Source organism: Cupressus sempervirens, chromosome 4, assembly GCF_028749045.1.
Source record: "Cupressus sempervirens isolate cs-2001-9-10 chromosome 4, ASM2874904v1, whole genome shotgun sequence".
Lineage (NCBI taxonomy): Eukaryota > Viridiplantae > Streptophyta > Pinopsida > Cupressales > Cupressaceae > Cupressus > Cupressus sempervirens.
Window position 1 is genome coordinate 28,035,502 of NC_143121.1, and position 18,354 is coordinate 28,053,855.

The window sequence follows — 18,354 nt, forward strand, 5'->3', positions numbered from 1 at the left end:
ACAGTGTATGTTGAGCGAGCTCAAAAATGTGAATGCTGAGTAAGCTCAGTCACCATTGTAGGGTGGAGCTCAACAATAGGATACTAAGTGAACTTAGAAGGAACAACAGAGAGAACTCAGTTAAGGAGCAAATTGAGTGGGTTGTATTTCAGACTTACAACCTGGATATTTCCACCATAAAAATGTAGAGACCCAAAGGATGAAGCTTTCAACTATGAACTTCTCAAATGAAAAATACCATGCAATGAAAAATAGAAGAAGAGAACAACAAATATTTTTATGCCTTCTTGCTTGCTTGCTTTCTATTCAAATAAGATAAAACTATTACAAAATTTGGGAGCATTTGACTTCACCTAGAAAAAACCAAAAATACTTCAAACTGATAAAACTTTAAACTTCAAACTTACAGCACCAGTGGCTACATACAACAATGCTTGGAGCAATCACTGCTTCACATGATAGATAAAAAATGAACTTATAGAATAACAAGAGGATTCAACATGCACAACTGCAAACATGAATCTACAATTTCCTTCTATCTTCTAAACTTTAACTTGATCTACTGATTGACTTTCTTCTCTACTCTATGCTCTACTCTGCTCTCTTGAACAATTGTTCCAATCCTCGTTGATCAAATGAATAAGATTCATTCCTTTTGTCTTGTGGAATTTTTTTTTCCCTCTCATTTCAAATTTTAAATCACCTACTGAGTTGAATGTTTTCAAGTGGGTAGGTGGGTATTTGGCTCCAAAAGTAACTGACCAGATGCATTAAATTTTTGACACTCCCCCTTTGTACTAAGCCAAACAAACAAGGATCACTCCTAATCCAAATAAACTACACCAAGACTCTCTCTTAGGTGCATAAAAGTTCCTATTCCTAAAGGCTTAGTAAAGATGTCTACTAGCTACTACTTAGACTTGCAAAATTCCATTTTGATGTCCCCATTCTCCACCAACTCTTTGATGAAGTGATATTTGATATCTATATGCTTGCTTCTCCCATGGAAGGCTGGATTCTTAGATAGTGAAATTAAGGAGATGTAGTCACAAAATATTGTGGTTCCATCCTCTTTCCTTTCATTCAAATCTATCAATATTCCCCTTAACCAAATAGTTTGACATGATGTTGCATTCACTGCTGAACATGTATCCAGAAGTTCTCTTCCTATTCTAGTCCAATCACTATCCATATAACCAACCGACTTGAAATCATTATTTATAGTATACAAGATCCCAAATTCCTTGGTAACATTCACATACCTTAGGATCCTCTCTCTTGCTTGCTAATGGGAATTCTTTGATGTTTCCATAAATTTTAAAATTAAACTTACTACATGTATTATGTCTGGCCGAGCTGTAGTCAAATACATCAAATTTCCAACCATACTCTTGTATAATGTTGGATTCATACTTTTTTTGCAATCTTCCTTGCTCAATTTCAGACTTACTACTGTTAGTGCTGGGGCTACCTTACTATTCTACATTTTGAATCTTTTGAAGATATGCCTTGCATATTTTTCTTGAGAGATGAAGATGCCATCATGCATTTGTTTTACTTCTATGCCTAGAAAGTACTTCAAGAGACCTAGGTCTATCATTTCAAATTCATTCTTCATGGCCTCTTTGAACTCACCAATTAGGAAATTATTATTTCTAGTGAACATTAAGTCATCTACATACAAGACAAAAATTGACACATTACCATTTGCTTCCTTGATGTATAGTATGGGCTCACCATCACTTTTGCTAAAGCCATTACTCATCAAATATGAGTCAATCTTTCTATAACATGCCCTTGGAGCTTGCTTTATCCCATATAGATATCTCTTCAATTTTTACACTTTGTGTTCTTCGCTTGCAATTTCATAACTAGGTGGTAGCTCCACATAAACTTCTTCCTTTAATGCACCATTTAAGAAAGTAGACTTCACATCCATTTGTGCTGGACTCTAACTGCTATGAAAACACACATGGTTTCAATTCTTGCAACTAGGGCATATGTCTCATCATCATCTCTGCCATACTATTGCTTGTACCCGTTGACCACTAATCGTGCCTTATGCCTATTTGTTTTTCCTTCAGCATTGCACTTGGTCTTGTAAACCCATTTCACTGCCATTACTTTCTTCTTGGGAGGAAAAGTAGTTGACTCCTGTATCTCATTTCTTTCAATAACATCTATTTTCTCATCCATGGCATTACACCATTTCTCTTCATTCACAACTTCCTCAAAATAAATTAGATTACTATGAGAAAATAATGAAAAATTTACACTTTCATCATAATCATTACCATACCTTTCATCTTGGTATATCTCCCTTAAACTCTTAGTGTTTCTTGGCAATAGGGAGGTGAGAGTGGGATATGAATTCTTAGTATTGTTGCTGCTTAATGGCTTTGCATCCTTTTTCCTTGACTCTTTCAACTGAGTCTTCAATGGTTTTGTGAGGGTAGCATACAATGCTAGGATTATAATTTCATTGAATCGATTTACCACAAACTCTTACAAATCATTTACAATCATTATGGTTGTCATCTTCTTTGCCCATGTATCATAATTTTCTCTATTAAAGGATGGTGGCTACTACCATATCTTTCCTGCATCTCTTTCCATGTCAAATATCCTAGAAAAAACAAATGTCCTAACTCACTGTGGATGTGGGGCCTCACAGTCCTGATACCATGTGAAAAAATAAATCACAACCATTAATAATTTTTCTTGGCATAAGAGAATTCCAAGAGATAGTTTTCTCGACACAAAAAGGATGCTGAGTGGCAGGTAGTAGGTGTTGAGTAAGCTCGGCATATGAAGGAGCCAAGTAGCTTAGCACAAGGGCAACTCAGCACAATGTATGTCGAGTGAGCTTGGCAATGTGGATTCCAAGTGAGCTCGGTCACCATAGTAGGGTGGAGCTTGACAACAGGATACTTAGTGAACTCAAAAGGAATAACAGAGAGAACTCGGTTAAGGAGAAAATTGAGTGGGCTGTATTTCAAACTTACAACCTGAATATTTCTACCATTAAAATGTAGAGAGTCGAAGGATGAAGCTTTCAACTATGAACTTCTCAAATGAAAAAATGCAATGATGAATAGAAGAAGAGAACAACAAAGATTTGTATGTCTACCTACTTGCTTTCTTTCTATTCAAATAAGATAAAACTATTACAAAATTTGGGAGCATTTGGCTTCAACCAGAAAAACCCTAAAAAACTTCAAACCAATAAAACTTTAAACTTCAAACTTTTAACACCAGTGGCCACATACAAAAATGCCTAGAGAAATCACTGCTTCATAGGACAAATAAAAAATGAACTTATACAATAATAAGAGGATCCAACATGTGCAACTGTAAAGACAAAATTGAAATTTCCTTTTGTCTATTTCAATTTTGTCTTTTGAACTCTGACTTGATCTATTGATTGACTTCCTTATTTGCTCTATGCTCTACTCTAATCTCTTGAACACCTGTTCCACTCCTCCTTGATCAAATGAATTAGATTCATTCCTTTTGTCTCTTGGAAAAAATGTTTTCCCTCTCATTTTGAATTTGAACTCAGCTACTAAGTTGAATGCTATTAGGCAGGTAGGTGGGTGTTTGGCTCCAAGGGCAACCAACCAAATGCATTTAATTTTTGAAAATTTTATCTATTGTTATTGTTTAACAAAACTTGGGTAGATCACCAATCAGTAGTAAGTTCCAAAGAGTAAAAGATGAGATATATATATTAGAATTGGAAAGGAAAGTGCAAACATTATGAACAAAAGCTACTACTCTTTCTTCAGTATTGACCATGTTATAGGTACATGCTTATTTATGCACTAATTTTAGCTATTAAGAATAAATCACACAAAGTGGAGATGTTTATTGCATGTAAGTATCAAATATCAACCATATGGAGCATTATAGAAAGCTATTGTTTCTCACTATTATAGGAAAGGAAACTTATGTGTGCTAATGTATTATTTTTTTATGGAAAGAGGGATAGATATGGGCTAGCCACTAAAAATAATGAATTTCAATTAAAATTACAATCCATGGAGCAACAAGTTTATCCATGACAATATTTATTTAGTCTGGTATTTAAGCCAATAGGATTATTATTGTGGGACTTGCCGCCAGAATGTTATGACACTCTGGCGGTGTTGGATGTCTAGAAAGGAAAAAAATGAGATGGTAAAGGAAACAACATTAGGAGTTCAGTTTCTTCATTGGACATGAATATGAAAGTCCAAAGTTAGTTGATTCTTCAACAAAGTCACTTTTGAAAGTGTTGCATCATTCTATGTGAATCTTGCAGAGCAGTGCACAGTTGGTACTATGGGATTTTATTAATAAATGATTCAGGTTTAAGCATTGCAAGAAGTTCTTGTAGGATTTGAGCAAATAAGCCAATCAAATCCACAAAGCCTTCGAATCCCTACACACAAAAACCTATCACAGAAGAAAAACATGAGAAGAGGCAAGGGTTTTGCTAAAAAATGGAGATAGAGGAAAAGTTGCTCTCAAATGAGAAATGCATAAGAGATAATGAAAAAAGTACAAGGTTCAACCTTATAAAGGTGAGATAGAAACCCTAAACTAAAAAACTAGGTTGCACATTATTAATTAATAATTAATTAATTATGTACCTCAATGAAGCTTAAGTAACTAGAGTAATAGAAACTTATATAATTAAATCAATATGATTTAATTAATAAGCATAAACGAAAAATACTCTAATACCCCCCCTTAAGCTAAAAGCATGGAGTAAGCTTACCTAGCAAAGTTATGAAAGCAAAAAAAAAAAACAAATGGGTCCTAGCAATAAGGCCTGATCAAGTACCCAGTACAAAGAAATCTCTATAAATTGGAGTAAAGGAGAAAACCCAGTGTGAAAAACCCCTCTCCAAAAAGAGATGTAATGACTTCAAGAGACTCTCTCAAATCCATAAGTACAAAGTGTGTCTTGAACCCCCCTAGAATGAAAGAACCCCTAGATCAATGGACAAACTACTGTGACTCCAATGCAGAGGAGTGAAAACCAGTTGACATTGTAGAGGGAACCTCGAAAGTTGAGGTGTCATTGGAAGGCCGAGCTAATGCTCAAAGGAGAAAACACGAGGATCCTGAAAGGGAATCACCAATGTAAGTGGTATGATAGGTGTGCGAACATTTTCATCAAAGAGGAGATGAATGTCCTCTATAGAATCCTCAACAACTGCACCTGGTGGTTCGATGAATGGAGCTAGAGGATCAGGCAGTGCTGAAGAAAAACTCTGTTGAATAGAAACGAGGTCAAGAGGAGGTGGTAATGTAGTCACAACAATAGTCTCTGGAACCACATAGAGGTTCAAGAAACTTGACTGTACCACATGATGCTCTCTCAAAGGAGGAGAGTCATGCTCTGGAAAAGGTGGATCAAAGTGTGAAAAGAAGTAGAGATAGGTGGAAAGATCAACTATCCCTATAGCAACAATACCTCTTGTCATACTATCCCAGATGAAAATTGAATCTAGATTGAATCCACAGTGAGAAATCTGATAAACTAAGAGAAGGTTTGCAGACAAAGATGGAACATACAACACATCATTGAATGTGCCATCTTGAATGCATTTAGTGCCTTTCCTGTAGATTGTCATAACAGTTTTATTCTCAATGATAATATGGGGAATAGGAGAAGCTTCAAAATAAGAGAAGATCTCTTGAGAAGATGCCATATGGTGAGAAGCACCTGAATCCAGTATCTAAGGGACTTGCGAAGGGAATGTGAAAGAAGCCTGTAATGCATGATCCTTTCCAAGATCCTGTTCAGCTGTAGGATTGATAGAAGAAGACTGATAAGTAGACCCCTATGAGCTAGAAGAGGATGGAGAGGAAACATTGATCTTTTGAAGAAGAGCTTGAAAATCTGCTATCAATTTCTCATAACCATCAAACTTCTTTTGATAACAAAGTGACTCATCATGTGTTCCCTTCTGACAATAGGAACATGTAGGTCTCTCAGTTTTCTATTTCTCCTTCTTAGAAGAAGATGGTGGACTAGTAGAGTGCTGAGAAGAGGAATTAATAACTGCTTCAACTTTTGTGTGCTCTGAGGTGGCTTGGCAATCAATGCCTGTGATTTTGAACTTGTAAGAGAATCCATTTGAGTGAGCTTTGATTTCTCACGATTCAACCGGTCACAAAAGGTCTCGAAAGAGGGAATAACATGTTGTGCACCTAGAGCATCCATGGTGGAGTAGAAGGTAGAAGTGAAAATCTGATAAGGTCCTCGAAGCTTGGATAGTATCAGAAAGATACACTCATTATTAGATTTTGTTTTTCCCGCAACCTGTAACATAGATCAAAGAGACTTGAATTTCATCAAGAAATCCTCAATGCTGGTGAATGATTAAGGAATAAAGGAGGTAAACTCTACATCTATCTGTAGAATCCTAAACTGATTTATTGTGCCAAATTAGGTTGAAAACTTGTCCCACATAGCCCTAGGTGTATTCAAACCATTCAGGTGAAACAATAACCCCTCTAAAATATTCATTGCAATGAGGCCCATTGGCTCATCCATTTTACTGCGCTACATAAGAAGCTCATGAGGCCTCTATAGAACTAGCCGATCTACATTGAGACATGACCATAATCCCTTTTCCATAAGCAATTTGGTCATCTGTCCTTTCCAAATATGATAGTTGTGTGGTGTAAGGCAGGCGACATAGGAGTCTGCCATTGAGAGAAGAAGACAAAAGTAGAAGGGTCTTATTCTAAATTAAAGTACATAAAAGAAAAATTCCCCCCACAAAAAATAGTAATATCCCTCAAATACCAAAGAAAAAAACTATAGAAAGCATAAAAAATTGAGAAAAGAACTTGGATTTTAGATGCAGAGAAGAGAGAAACAGAAGCCTCTACTTCAACACCAAAATTAGAAGATCAAATGAACTTAGAATCAAACAAAACTAGCACCATTGTCTCCATCTCTAAACTAGCTTTCCGGTGCTTCTTTTGAATTAGAAAAAGACCTCCGTATGCCAAAGTTATGGCCAAAAAACCAATTGTAGGTCCAAGAAAGGAGCTCTCTAGAAAAATACAAGCATAGGAAAAAAATTGACGATCGTATGGCCGTCAACAGCCAGTCGTCGAAAAAAAAAAGGCTACCAAATTGATGACATCAATGGTTAGATTAATGACATCATGTCGAGGTTGTTGCAAGCGGCAGCGCCACTAGAGGAGGTGATGCCCGAGCGGTAAATGCCGGTGGTGCTGCCTACAGTGGTGGCGGTGGGGCAGAGGCTATGCTGTGGGTGGTGCGCCAGTTGCGGTTGAGCTGTGGTTGGCATGGGTGACACTCTGATAGTTGTAGGGTGGCATCGGGGTGGAGCAACCCTAAAGAATTAAATTTTTTTTTTTTAAATGCCTTGATATGTGTGCAGGAGGCTGTATGGCCCTGCTGGGCTTAAAAAATTTGCCTCCTGAAGCAACATTGTCCAAATCAAACAAATTTTTTATGGAAACAGGGGTTTTAACACCTTCTAGATTCATATGTGATGTCCGTTTGGCCTCAACCTGCTCCAAAAAATAGTAAGACCCCTATTTTTTCAAAACCTAACTCAAAAAATTCTAGATCTATTCTACCAAACCCTCGTTCTCCTTTTTCTCCAAATCATGAACAAGCTGCAGTAGATCTGGCTCTGATACCATGTAAGATTTGAGAAAATAAGCCAATGAAATCCATAAAGCCTTCGAATCCATGCATGCAAAAACCTATCACAGAAGAAAAAGACGAGAAGAGGCAAGAGTTTTGCTAAAAAATGGAGATAGAGGAAAAGTTGCTCTCAAATGAAAAATGCATAAGAGATAATGAAAAAAGTACAAGGCTTAACCTTATAAAGGTGATATAGAAACCCTAAACTTAAAAACTAGGTTGCATATTATTAATTAATAATTAATTAATAATGTACCTAAATGAAGCTTAAGTAACCAGAGTAATAGAAACTTATATAGTTAAATCAATATGATTTAATTAATAAGCATAAACGAAAAATACTCTAATAGTTCTTAATATAAGTACACATCATATGCCAATCAAAACCTATAGATATATCAAATTACTCATCTTTCTCCCATTTCCTTGAGCCAAAGTGACATGATTCATATTTCCAAAAAATATGTTTGTAAATTATTTCTATATAAAATTTTATTGCTTTTCCCGCTAATTATAGAGGGAAAAATAATCAACTATGCAAATAGCCCAAGTAAGAAAAAAATTTAGAACCAAAGCATCATGGCATGCTGGTTCAATAGATAATCGACTCCTTTATGGCCCTATGGACCTGATAATACTGATATGTATAAATCCTTTGGCTTAAAAAATATTTTATCTATTAATTGAGGTTTTTGTGTATTAATTTTTAGTAAATGGTCTTTGTGGATTTCTTAACCACTTGTAAATATGGACTTAAATTTCCAACAACCAAAATCTTAAATCATCTATGCCATACTATTTTTTTGTAACATAAAGTATACTAACATTTGCATTAAAATAATAATCTAATGCTTATATTGGGAAAGCTTAGCGTAGAACATATGAGAATTTTGGTAACACCGTCGTAATGATTTTAGTTTGTAGTTGCTCTTTGAAGGACTTCCAATTTGACAGTTAGTGAAATCCTTCTGTTTGATATTTGTACTGCATTTGGCTATATCATTAGGTAATTAGGAACTTGAAATTTGTAAGTAGAAGAAACAATATTGTATTTTATGAATATGTTTAGTGTTGCATCCATTCACATCCAAATTCAAGCCCTCTGACCTAGGATTTACTACTATAGCTAGATTCAAACTTTATGAGCATTTTCTAAGAGATGAACTTCATGTTGGGTGATTGGCTTTGGGAATTCACATTTTAAAATGAGAAATGTGAAGTGTACCCCTCAATGTGGCTTGAAGTCCCTCTTCGATAGAAAGTAAAAAATGTTATTTTGGACATTTTCACTGTATTCTATTAAGATTCCATTTTGAGGAAATCTAGATTCCAAGTGAATAAGTATGGTAAAGTCTTGGATTGCACTTCTTTGACACCTTCCTATAGGTAATATTCCTAAGCAAATTCAAATAGTTAAAACAGGAAACACTTTAATAGAAAACTAAAACACATGGGTTATAACCAAGATATTAGCTGAATAGTACATAACCACAACTGAGATTTCATTACTTGAAGTATTTACACTATTGAGACACCTTTTAATGCAGGGAACTTGAATTTTATGAAATTTCATTATCAAGAAGGAAGTGGGGGACTCAAATGTTCTAATTGCAAAGATTTATAATGTCAAGGTGATTGAGACTATCCTTGATGTGCATTTTTTTGGGTTTTTGGGCTGGTAAGGGAACTTTTGGCATACCAGCTTAGGATACACATGGGCCATTAGTGTCAGCAATTAGGATTCTTCTTGGTAAGATACATTGGTGATACAAAAATTCTAATTGTTCGGCTTCTAATCTTAGGTTATTTATTATGGAGATTGATTATATTTTGTAATTTTAATAAAAGAGACAATCATTTTGGAATTTTCTTTGCATTGCAGTGAATGTGTGACTTGGCAACTATTGGCATCGTAAGTAGCTCTAGCAGAAATGTAAATTTTATTTTCTAATTTTATAATAGTTAAAATGGTAGGAAGTTTCATTTGTCAAAGTCTAGATTATTGATTATTCATTTTTTATTATTGTTAAAATTAATTATTATTATGTGTTAATCTGAAGTATATTCGAACCTAAGACCTCCCAAGGCTCACAATTTACTGTTGGTACTGCATGTGATAGGGAGATAGACAAGGAATGTTTATGAGTTTCAAATAATAGAGAGACAATAGAGAGAGATATAGATTCATAAATATACTACAAAATGATAATTTGATATATATATATATATATATATATATATATATATATATATATATATATATATATATATATATATATATATATATATATATATATATATATATATATATATATATAAAACTATCGGCTTAACCCTTGCACCCCTTAAAGGTGCAAGCACTAGTTGTTAGATATGATCACATTTTAAATTGTGTATTCACATAATACCTAGAGAGTTTTATCGACTCTCCCAAGCCATAAAATTAGTTTTTGATTCTGTCGAAATGAAATTAAATTCCAAGAATGTTGTATGGATATAGATCCGCAAGTAAAAACACATGAAATGACTTAGACAATTTTATTATGATTCATAGAGAGGTACAAGGATAACTCTTAGCAAGTGCAATGTCAGGCTTTTAATTTGCTCGATCACCTTGTTTTACTGAATAATCTTTAATTTTTTAGCCCTAGATAGCTAGAAACATAATCTTGAGGTGGTAATATTGAATAGTTCCATTTCATGAAACAAAAACCATGAAAAAAGGAAATAATTGGTAGAAATGAATTTTTAGAGCCAGTGCCATAAGAAAAATTTCCTCAATTCGGGTTGATGACAAATGCTAAGCATCCAAAATCATGGTTATTTAATCTTTCTTTTTTATTGTTATTTTCATTGGCAATGTTTAGTTTCTTCTAGCTTACTTTATAAGTTATTATGTGCAGAGAATTAGATGTTCTGCCACCATAATTCATATTTTATCATGTTATAAAATTCCTATAAGGTTTCCATATTATCTAGTAAAGCTAGCTAACACACACCAATTTTTTAATAAATCTCTTGAACACTAATTCAAACTCAAGCGTTTGATTCCTACGGTAATTGTTAGCATTCCACCTATGGAAGTATAACATATTAGGTCAAAGATTTAATGAATACATTTCCTATTTCCTTATTCTATCATCTAAAGCATTTGGGCAATATCTAGACCTCGCATTCCTCCTTCATTCATTGATAGTACACATAAACCCTATTTTCACATAGGTCACCCTCTTATTGCCCATTATAGATGTTTATTCTCTCCTGAAAGCATATTAGAACTAACATATGTTTCTTTGATTCTAATATATAACACTCAGTTAATGCCAAAAGATCTTATATGCAACTCTTTGAACACACCCACGATAGCTAGTGCATGTGAAACATCTTTGAATACACAAGATGTAGGTCCAAAACTTAGGTAAAAGAGAAGTGCATAGTCTTTCTAATGAAACTAAAGTCTAATGAACCAATATGTTGGTTTACAAAATTATTCCATGCAAAATCCAACATGGAGGCGAAAAAATTGATGTTTGTAGATAATAATGTACCTTGCTCCTTTAATTTGAAGGAAAATTACAAAGATATATGGCTGAAAACCAACAGTGCTTCTGTGAATGTGGAGGCTGAAAGTTTACAATTCATAGTTCCCACAAGGGTTTTTAACGAGATAAATAGTAGTAGTATCTTGTACAATGTCATTTATAATGAAAATTTAACAAGGAAAATATGTTCATGTTTCACTAATATACTCTATATACACAATTAACTCTTAAAATTTATTCGTGTTTAATGGATTGTACTATGTAATTAAAAATATTCACTATAAATAATATCATATGTAGTTGAATTCAAAAAGAAAAAAAAAAGCATTATGAACTATGAAACTTTTATAGTTGTAAAGGTGAAAGAAATTTGAATATGAATTAACTTTGGCCCTTTTTATCTTATACATTATAAATCTTGTAGACATTCATCTATTATCTGAAACATTAATTTAAAAAATACAATTAGATTTCACAAACTTCTCTATTATTGTAGATTAATAATTTACACATCAGTGCTATAATTATATTTTTGTTGAACTACTAAAATATTATAGGGGTTGTGTCAAAATTGTGACTACATGAACACACTTTTAGAAGATTGTGTAGAATATGTGAATAAATTTATTACAAATTTTCCATTCTTCAGGTGTGTGTAAGTAGTTGTCGATGTCTTTGATAGAGGATAATTCATCATTTGTGTTGCAAGAGAGCCTACTCTATACTCATAAAATAAAGCACCTAATGATCCTAAATAGTCTACTTAGTATAGTTTGGCACATTGATCCAGTTGTAAGGCCCGGTTCTAGGATTAGGCATAACTATGAGCCCCTGGGTAACTAAGGTAAAAAAATGGTCAATAAAGCCTTAAAATCATAGGATTATAGGTTTTTCTATTTTTTTAATACTTAGATCCATGTTGGATCACTTTCTTAAAGTTTGGACCAAGTTTGGTCATTAGTTTTGCATTTTTGCAAATTTTGCAAAAATTGCTATGAAATTTGTCAGCAACTTTGCTAAAAGTTCTTAACCACTTAAAAACCACTCTCCCAATGGATATTAAATTTGAACTGGCCATGTAACTATTAGGAATGCCTTACAAAGCCTCATATGCTAATGGTAGGAAGATACAATGTTATTTGGCATTCAAATCAATACAAGTCAGCATTTTTCTCTGCAAAAACTATGTTCCAAGCCACTATATGGAGTTGTACAGACATAAGGGCATGTGTCAATGATTTTGGAAGTTGAAGAATTTAATCTTCTTCATTTTTGAGTAGGTATCATGTTTTAATCCTTCATAGTTTGGGAGATATTGAATTTTCTTTCTCGTTGCCTAGAATTCAGCCTAGAAATTAGCATTTGCCTAGTGCTGGGTTGTTTTGGTACATTCCACCATGGGAAATTGATGCCCCTTGGTGGAGTACAAGGTATAATAATTTAATTTAAAATTTTTCAATTTTTTTGCTACCAAATGCAAAGGGATGGATTTATTAGCATACCCTAGGTGTGCATCTTCATGAGTACACCATACAACATTTGGAACAGTCCTTCCTAGTTTTTGATTGGGGACTCACTAGAGGTTGAAACCTTGGATTATTGGTTATTTTACATCACCACATGTATCAATACTTGGATTATGTTTTTCCATTGTAGAAAGTGCACTTGTAGTGTAAATGGAGCCCTAATTAGGCCTATAAATCCAGTCTAATGTTGCAACAACAACAACCTTTTCTCACTTCCATCCTTGGGCACTATAACATGTTTCATAAAACTCAAAAGGGTATCAAAATCTCTAGTCAAGTCATCATGTTTTTTGAGAACATTCAAACTTATGTTCCATTTTCATTCTAGGAAGGGCTACAAGCCAAATCCTTGGTTTTCAAAGCAACTTGATGTTATAAGTTGTCTTTGATGGAAAGAATCATTAATTCATTGTGAGTAAGACCTAAATAGGCCAAAAAAATGATTTTGGTCCACCCGTGGTCTTTGTATCCACTTTTTGGGGTTTGATCCCTCTTTTTGTTAAGGGAATCCATTAGTGCATTTTGGTGTTTGGGTGCTTAGAACTTTGGTAAGCCTAGTGGTTATTTTACCTTGTCTTGTAGGGTTGTGATAACCTTCCTTTAAACCCTTTTCCATACCTATGATAGGTATTTGGCACTAGGACCCTTCACCTTGGGTGTTGAGGGATTTAAGAACTTCCACCATTCCTTGTTGTTTGAAGACTTCCACTGTCCACTGCTGCATCAATTTGGTTCATTATTTGCCAATGGTAGAAGGAGAAGATAAAAAGGACATTTTTATTTTGTGTCAGATGATGCATTTAGTGATTCAATCTTTTATCTCTTTGAATTAGAATTTTTTAGCTTTTGGAAAACAAATCATTCAATTTCTCAATAGTCTAAAAAAATATTGAGGGACAACTTGAATCATGGTAAGACATTACTAAGGTTTTTGAGTAGATAACTAAGGTATTTAACTTATGGAGAATATATATCATCTCTTCATAATCCACACTTCCTTGATATGAGGTAATGTAGACATTGAGGTCCAATTTCCATTGTTATCCTTAATCTCACATGACTAGATTAGGTGCCTGAAATTTCCTTTCAAGCTCTTATTTCTGGCTATTCATATAACTTTCCTTCAATCCTCAAATCAAACATGAGAATTAAAGTATTTACCCAATCAAATCCTTACATTCTAAAACATCTTCAACATTAGAGACATCTTTACAAAATCAATATAGTTCTCATCAACTTCTTCAATAGGATTTTAATCCTTCACATCACTACCCTCTTCAAGGCCTTATAATCATTCAATCAATCAGTTGATTCATCTAACAATTCAGAATGCTACTTTTAAAAAATAGTTTAATCCAAAAAATCATACTATTTAAATTTAGGCTTGATGAGCCTTGATATCCAATCACCATATTTCCATAATTATTTATAAGGATTAGGAACGTCTATGTCATGATTAACAGTAACATTACCTTCAATTATCTTTCTAGTTGTCCTCAAATAGTCATACTAGCCCAATGTAGGAATCTTGTCCATAGTTCATTGAAAAATGACCAAGTTCCCTTTATTTGGAAAATAGAAAAGAAAAATTACCTGACAGCTTCCCAAGCTCCTTGACTACTGATCATATGTTAGTATACCTCTCCCCCTATCGCTCACACAAAATATCCATTAACAACCCTAATCACTGTTATAAGTATAGGATTAAGTCAATCAATCAACCATACATACCTTGATCTCAAAAAGGCTAATTAGATCTCATAGTCCATATCTTAACACCATTGGATCCATGGTTATAATGGTAGCATCAATTTATTATTCTAATCACAAGTACCAAAGAAACAATCAAACAAATAAGATTATCCTTCCTTAGTATCACAATGAAAACATGTACTCTATTGACCAACTCCATGTTAATTTTAATCTGCACATTAAGTGATGATATTCGATCTTATTCCATCCCTCCATTCCATTTGTAAACCTTTCGACATGAATAGAAATCAACATAATGCAAGTATAATATCTAAAACAATGAATTTACTATTTTTTGGTCATGAATAACTACTCTAAATAGTCATTAATAACTTTTATTAGACTAATTATTTGGTCAATCATTTAGGTGAGTTTGTAAATGTTTGTGTTGTGCACATTATGTCAAATTTATAGAAATATCTAATGGTGAAATCTATAGTCATATAGGGAATCAAATATCTCCTCACGCACACAACCACTTTACCTAAGATCAAGTCTATATTAAATATAATTCAATGTGATAAAAAATACTAGAAGATCAAAGTTGTTGAACTATTTAATTAAAATATATTAGCAAATCTCTCTCCAAACCCCAATAAATGAGGATTTTAAGATAGTTTTTAGAAAACTCAATTAGTCTTCCTCCATGGTTCAAATGATCGAATTTATCTCTTAGGTACATGGAATATGAAGAATAGATGTTGGATTTTACTCAAAAATATGAGTGAGATATCTTTTTAGCTTCTCATTATGAACATGGGATAATTAAGAAGGATTAGGACAAGCAACAATTCACAATGTTTTCCATGGATTTATTGTTGCACAATAACTACCAATGTTTCATTTCATTTGACAAGGATTTACAACAATTTAATATGTTTCACAATATATAATATGGTTACACAAAAAGTAACTAGCTTACATAGCAACACTGAGGCTGTGCATACACAAAAACTAGTCATCACATGAACTACTAATAAAAGAAATTTTATGACAAGAAATCTTGAATAGAAAGAGAGGAAATTGTGCAACAACTCCACATGGCTTGGAAAGAAGGATTGGTTTTCTCCAAATTTTTGTGAAACCATAGACAACCCCATCCAAACATATAATATCCTCTAAACTATATTAAATCAGGATGAGACTCTACTAAAAAATATGAAAAATCATTCAAACCATCATCCTATAGTTGTGATTTCATTTGGAGGAAAAGATATTTTTTAAGTTAAGCCCTGTTTTTCACTCTTCTGAAGTGAGCCCTGTTAGGAGCCAACCCTATTAAAGGTTACAAAACACACTGTTAGGTGTGACCCTGTTAGAGGATTTAATCACCCTGTTAGGAGTGGCCTTGCTAGAGGTCTTTAGAATAATTCAACTAAACTGTCACCTTGTTAGAGGATTTACAATAGGGCTGTTAAACCCACTCTGTTAAGAGATTTTGAGTTCACTGTTACAATGGTTAGAAAGCAACAATGAAGTGACATGATATAATGTGCAACTTATCTTTGCTGATTACAGATCTCTGTTATGCTTGACTGGATCCTTACTAATCACATACAACTTTGCAGCTCCTTCAATGCATCTGATCCTTCATCACACTTCTTCAACATTCACTCATATGTTCAATATTCACTCATTCCATATCCATACATTCGCACTCTTATGCATCCAAACTCTTACATCTTACGAATTCACAACTTGATCTTTCATATATACCTTACCGATTATCTTAGTCGGCTCTAATCACTGACCAATAATAAAAAAAATACAATAGTTGGCTAGAAAAAATTACAAACCAACAAATCCCTTTACTCGCTGACACTGCTTGGTTAATACTATTCAGAAACTAATTCCTGTGTTAACTGACTGAGCTCGGTTAATAGAGCGAACTCTGTGACATCCCTTCAATCGCCGGGAGAACTCGGTAAGTATAGATGACCGAGTGAGCTCGGTAGAAACTATCTTTTCCAAATTCCTTTTGGACACCGAGTGAACTCGGTAAACACTGACTTTCCTTCACTTACCTTCCCAGCTCGGTAAACACTAACTTTTCTTCAGTTACCTTCCCAGCTTGGTAAACACTAACTTTTCTTCGCTTACCTTCCCAGCTCATTAAACACTCTGTCACAGTTTCCTTCGATCACCGAGTGAGCTTGGTAAGTACTGAACTTCCTTTGTTAACCAAGTTAGCTCGGTAGAAGCTATCTTTACAGTGTAATATACAACAATGCTCGGTAGACTCTGTAAACTACTATGCTTACCTTTTGAGCTCGGTAGACTCTGTCTGATGACTGATATGACAGTTTTGTAACATCAAAGACAAAACTCAATCAACCAATTGTATCCAACACTCCTTTTGTTGATGCTACCTCTTATAGACAACTTGTAGGAAGTATAAATTATCTCACCCTTACTAGACTCGATATTGCATATAGTGTTGGTTTAGTTTCAAAATTTATGTCCAAACCTCAACAAACACACTTTAAAGTAGCTAAAAGAATATTAAGATATATCAAAGGAACTCTTAATCTAGGTTTATTTTATGATGCCAGTTCTACTTTTACTTTACAAGGATTTACCGATTCTGATTTAGGTGGAGATCTCAACGATGGAAAATCTACTTGTGGTTATTGTTTCTTTGTTGGTTTAGGTGCTACATCTTGGAAAAGTAAGAAAGACACCTCTGTTTCTTGATGTTCTATCGAAGCTGAATATACAATTTGTACTTATGCATCTAAAGAAGCTCTATGGCTTAGAAGAATTCTTGAAGATTTGGGTCTACCTCAACAAGAACCTACACCTTTGTATTGTGACAATCAAAGTGCAATAGCCTTGGCAAAGAATCCTATCTACCATGCAAAGTCAAAGAATATTTCTCTCCACCACCACTTCATTAGAGAACACATTGAAGAAAAGAAAGTGTCCCTCATCTATTGCAAGGGTGAAGATCAAGTTGCTGATATTTTGACAAAACCTCTTTCTAGAGAGAAATTTGAATTTCATCGTAAGAACTTGGGTTTGATATCCTTTGATGTAATCTTCCCAAGTAAAGATTAAAGGGGGGTGTTAGAATTAATAATCTTTCCTTGGTTGTATTTATTTATTTATTAGGATAAACCAAGGTATCCCTTATGTATTATTTATTTGTCATCTAGTCCACATGTAAAGGACATGTTGTTCTTGTCCTATTGTCCACTTGTGAGGACAACTCATTTTTGTATTTCCTTTAATAAGAAAAATAGATATTCCTCCTTAAGAGGTGCTTCTCTCTCTCATTTTCATCTAGTCTCCATTATTCACATCAAGTTTTTGATGTTATTGTAAATGAGCTATTTTTTTCCATTTCCTCTCTCTCTCTCTCTCTCACACACACACACACACACACACACACACACACACACACACACACACACACATTCTTAGGCATTTTCCTTATTCATAATAATCACAAAGGGTTTTCTTTGCTTTCCCCGTATCAACTCCTTGTTTCTTGTGTTGCTTCCTCATTGGTATTGCTCCATTGATCTTGTATCATTTGTATGGTAAAACTCTTCTTGCTCTCTTGGATTAAATCTATTATTTCATGCTATTTCATTTTATTATATTTTATCATTTCAATCACTTTTTTTTATAGTTTTGCTTTATTGAAAGAGTATGGTGAAAATTGATGTTGGAGATAGCTAAGCTTGTAATAAAACTAAATTCATTTCTTCACTATATAAATGTTGGAGGTGGCCTTTTTTTGGAAAAAGAGGGGTAAAAATTTATTAAGATAGAAATGATTACAACAAGGAAAGCTCAACAAGGAGCTCTATCCTGAGTAACAAGTTAATCAAATTCTTTTGCTAGC

At 33.9% G+C, this 18,354-nt stretch overlaps 1 long non-coding RNA gene across 1 annotated transcript; it reads left to right on the top strand.

The window, feature by feature from the left end:
* The first annotated feature begins 9,229 nt into the window (after positions 1-9,229).
* Positions 9,230-17,760, top strand: LOC149559788 (uncharacterized). Its single transcript, XR_016363308.1, has 3 exons — positions 9,230-9,315; positions 9,567-9,596; positions 17,155-17,760. It is a non-coding gene; the product is annotated as an uncharacterized LOC149559788 (long non-coding RNA).
* Positions 17,761-18,354: the final 594 nt, after the last annotated feature.